Source organism: Tupaia chinensis, unplaced genomic scaffold, assembly GCF_000334495.1.
Source record: "Tupaia chinensis unplaced genomic scaffold, TupChi_1.0 Scaffold145082_1, whole genome shotgun sequence".
Lineage (NCBI taxonomy): Eukaryota > Metazoa > Chordata > Mammalia > Scandentia > Tupaiidae > Tupaia > Tupaia belangeri.
The window spans coordinates 320518-325611 of NW_006204943.1; the positions used below are offsets into that span (position 1 = coordinate 320518).

The 5094-nt window shown below is 37.6% G+C and overlaps 1 pseudogene; it reads right to left on the minus strand.

Moving 5' to 3' along the window:
- Window positions 1-4234: 4234 nt before the first annotated feature.
- LOC102470294 (26S proteasome complex subunit SEM1 pseudogene) lies at window positions 4235-4455 on the minus strand (annotated as a pseudogene).
- Between the last annotated feature and the right edge of the window lie 639 nt (window positions 4456-5094).

The following is a 5094-nucleotide window of genomic DNA, read 5'->3' on the forward strand; positions in this document are numbered from 1 at the left end:
CAAGATTGCTCCTGTCTCCTGTGAGTTTATGCTACATATTTCCTCAAGATATAAACACACATTCATAATACAAAGAAGGAGTTTTTAGTAACATGACAAAAAAAAAAATTTCATGCCATTGTTAAATTTCAAAAAGCAAAGCCAAATTGTGAAATACACAGTGTAACCTCGGCTTCCTAGCTGCACATTGACACATATCAAATAGTCTTTACATTTAATGGGCTACAAAAAAAGATGTTTCATTTTTCTTTATTCCCTGCCTTCAGACATGCTCCATTGAATTTCCTTTTCCCATTCGTTAAAGACATTGTCAACAGATTCTACAGTTCCCCAGTCATTTTCTAGCATTAGGAATTTTGGTCTAGACTAGTAAAGTTAAAATCCACCATCAGTTCTGTGCTCATCTTGGCCATAACCCCAAGTGGGAAGAATTTGGAATGCAGGCCAACAGTATCTCCACCACTCTCCCTCCCTCCTTTGCTCTTTTGTACTTCCCTCCTAGCACTTCCAGGAATGGTAGAAAAAAAGATTACAGAAATAGACTAAGGGTATACTGCTAACTGAAAATGATGTAGTATCTCCTGTCTGTAAATACTCCCAAGGGCCTCAGGTACAAGGTTCTCAACAGGCCCTGAGGGGACTCCCTCACTAAGTAGCTGGCTAACATGGGGAACCCACTTGAGCTTAGCTGCTTGTTAACCCCATAACAACACTGCTTTCAACTCTAGCATTCACCCAAAACTTCCCTGTTGGTGTCCCCTTTCCAGAGGCCAGATACCTTCCTTGACGTTTCCTGGGCCTCCTAGAAAGGGGCAACATCTTTATCATAAAAGACAAATAACCAACAACAAAACACAAAAACATTTTTACTTCTTTCTCTCTCCCCAACTCACCTGGAATTATCTTGGCACCCCAGTCCAAAAAGGCATAGAGGGCAGATCATTAAGTCTGATGCATAAATCCATCTGGGGAATAAGATTTCTACCTCTCGGGACCAGCAGTTGGCATAATGGCTAATGTCACTGGACTCCCATGTAGTTGACCACGGTTCGAGTCCCAGACCCAGTGGCTTAAACTCACACCAGGCGCGTGTGCGTGCATGCTCAAGATCCCAAGAGGAAATGGAGGAGAAGGGATTGTGGTGTGGCCATTCCCTCTGGGGGGAGAGGGGGTTGATTTCTCACTTTCTGTGTCTCTGTCTCTCTCTGTCTTTCTGGTGGGCTCATGTGCCCTATAGCAAAAACCTTTCCAAAAAAAAAAAGATTCCTACCTCCTGCTGTACTCCCATGTGGCCAACCACAGTTCAAATCCTGGACCCAGAGGCTTGAAAATTACACTGGGCACGTGTGCATGCATGCCCCAAATCCCAGGAGGAAAAGAGAGGAAAAAGGATTGCATTGTGGCCATCCCCCCCCTGGAGTGTGATTTCCTTTCCCTCTCACTGTCTTTCTCTCCTCTCCAGTGAGCTCAAGTGCCCTATGGCAAAAGCCTTAAAAACAAACAAACAAACAAACAAACAAACAAAAACATTATAAGGATACCCATGTATCCATGAGGCTGTCCTTAGAGAGTAGAGTAGATGTACATGTTTCCTGTATGTTTTGTTATTTTGTTTGTTGTTAGTTTGGACATTTGGTTGTTTGATGGATATTTGATTATTTGTTAGACAATTGGTTTTTCAGTTTGTTTGAGGATTTTAGAAAATCCCAAGATAACAATGATAAAAATATTCTTTCAACATTGTTACATATATGGGGCCAGTAGTTAGCGTAATAACTGTGTCGCTGGACTCCCATGTAGTTGACCGCAGTTCAAGTACCGGACCCAGTGGCTTAAAGTCAAGCTGGGCACATGTGCATGCGTGCCCAAGATCCCAAGAGGAGAATGGAGGAGAAGGGATTGTGGTGTGGTCATCCCCCCTGGGGGGTGATTTTTCGCTTTCTGTCTCTCTGTGTCTGTCTTTCTGGCATGTGCCCTAGAGCAAAAACCTCTCCAAAAAAAAAAAAAAAAGAAAAAACATTGTTATATATAGCAAAAAGACTAGAAAGATACTAATATACTAAAGTGTTACTAGCTTGTTATTTAGTTGGTTACTAAATAGCAATACTAAAGTTGGTTGTTATATCTCCTTATCTTCTAAGTTGTTTCAAATTTTAAAAGCAAAATGTATTAAAATCAAGAGGAATATTTAAAATATTTGAATGTAATAAATGCATACATTTTCATACAGAAGTTATTTAACAGACGTGCCCATTTGCAGAACAGGTCCAGGAAATGGCATATTTATCACTCCTCAGAAAAATTAAGAAATTACTAGGATTTTTTAAAAATAAAAGTAGGGTCAGCCTACATAGCTACATACATACATGCTCAAAGGGGAAAACTATTCCACATCAATATTGGAACACATAATTCTGAAATAATAATAAAGTTCTTAAAAAGAGAAAGACATCCAGTTCAGACCAGACAAGTCAGATCAAGTATTGAGAAAACTGGAAATGATTAATAAATTTTATTATACATTCTAGACAGACTATTGAGGTTATAAGCAGAATAGTGCTCAAATTATAGAAGCTGCATCTCTCATTTTTTACCTATTATTTTATTGCCTTTATAAAATTTCTAAGCTTTAAAGAAGTCCCCTATGTGCTGAAATTAATGCATGCACACACACACAACACAAACACACACACACACGTGCGCATGTGAGCATACATTGGCTTACATATTTAGGGTTATTCAATTACCACCACAACTGAGAGAAAGACACTTAGCTAAACCCACTTAATTCAGAGCAAAATTATATATATATAATATATATATATACACACACACACACTATATATAATATACACATGTATCATTAATACATAATGTGTACAAATGAGACTTTACAAATAAAACTAAAATTTTTCAAGCGTATACATATTATATATAATATACAATATACATGTATGTATAATGAACATATATGTGTATGAAAGAGACTTCGGAAAATAAAACTAAAATTTTCTATGACCCTTTATTTTCTATTTAATGAAGTGGAGGTTATACTCACAACAGTGTTCTAGTTCTTAGAACTTACGCCCAAAAAATGAACCCATCGTAGCTTTTTTACGTCTTAAATTTTTTTCACAAAAAAGTTTGCATGTTGTCACCTCAAGCTTGACTTTCATGGTAGTAGTTTGTTTTCTTGGAAATTATTCAAAGATTCATCTATTTTCCCAAAGGGCCTCTCTTAATCCTTTGAAATTCAAATAATTTTTTTGGAAGAACTAGTCCAGTCATCATGATTGCCACTTCAGCTGTTAACTCGTCTAACTGTCAGATCCTCATTTATCAATGGCTTTGCATGTGATTACCATAATTCTCAAATATCACTTCCACAAATTTCAAAGGTGGTTGCAAAATTTGCAACTGCATGTTAAAATTAGAGCTTTATTGGCAAAAACTGGATATTTATTCTTCTATAATCATGAATAAGAACAATGACTAAAAAGGTGGTATTTGGTGGAGAAGGATAAATATGCTCATTTTAGGAACACTTCTTTTTCTGATAGCATCAAAAAAGTGAAAGAAGAAGGAAGAAAGAAGGAAGGAAAAGAAAGAAAAAGAAGGGAAAAAGAGGAAAAGACAAAGAAAGAAATTGCTGGTAGTGACTGTGAGGACTGTGAGGGCTCTGTGCGTGGTTTTATGTGTGCGCTTAAATCCCAGGTCCACAAGAGCCTTCCTGGGAAAATGTAGAGCGCTGAAAATGAGTAAGACAATTATCTTCTTCTATTTTCAGTGCCCAATAGATTGAAAAATCAAACCAGATCTCCACTATAAATTATAGCCAGAAAGTCATCACATCCAAGATTTCAACTATGCTATGAATATTATTTTTCTTTATTATTTTATTTTATTTTATTTTGCTTCAAAGAGAGATTTTTGCTATAGGGTGCATGCACCCACTGGAGAGACAGAGGGACAGAAAGCAAGAAACAACCCCCCAAGGGCAGATGACCATGCCACAATCCGTTCTCCTCCATTCTCCTCTCAGGATTTGAGGCATACACACATGTGCCTGGCGTTTAGATGAAAACATTATTTATTTATTTGTGTTTTTTTTTACAAAGACAAAAATGAATCCAAGCAGAGAGTGAAATAAACATATTTTCTTAAATGTTCCATCTTGGGTTTTCTGACCTAGAATTTAGAAAAAAGTTCAAGTACAGGTTACTTCACTACTTCTTCAGGATGCTGTTTCTATCTTATAACCATGTTTCTCTACTTCAGCTCCTGATTGGAAAAGTCATCCTCTGCATAGTTATCACCCGAAATATCCTACCAGACATGTGCGTCTTCATCTTCATCTAAGCCAGCCCGGTCTTCAGCCGGGAAACCCTCAAACTCGTCACCCTCCTCTTCTAGAGCCAAGTCTACTGATTGCTTTTTCTCCAACATTCTGATGCTTTGCACCCAATACCTCCCAGATGAGTAGGAAGGTTGGAAACCTCACGCTTGCTGCCGCCTGGGAGGCCGATACTTGACTATGAATATTTTAACTAAGGTGGAAAACAGAGTAGAAATTTAAGTTGGAAATATGAGACATTTCAGAAGGAAAAACATGAACTTTTAGAGGAACTTAAGTGTGTACACTTGAAGGAGTTATGCGTAACTAAATGGCAGCATAGGTATCCCAAGCAGGGAAGGAGAGAAGGAAGTTGGAAACGCACAGAAAGCAATATCAGACAACTTGGAAATGTTGCCACCAGCCCTCAGTTACCACGCTTACATACATACTACTTTTGTTCTTACACAGTGCCTAATTTTAATATTTTAATTTACGTAATAAGTATCTTTTAAATGTTACATTGTGCTAGACTTTTTTAATAAAAAGAATTGTTTTATTCTTTATGGTAGAGATCAAAATATTGGAGGGCATAAAAGCAGTGAAAATAGTTATGGACGCTGAAGACATTGTGGAACAGAGCATGGGGAGAGGGAAGAGTCTAAAGAAGGATAGCAAGAGAACAAATAGAAAAGCATATGACATCAGTGGGACACAGAAATGGTTTATTACCTGTTGATGACAACATGTATAGTATTCTC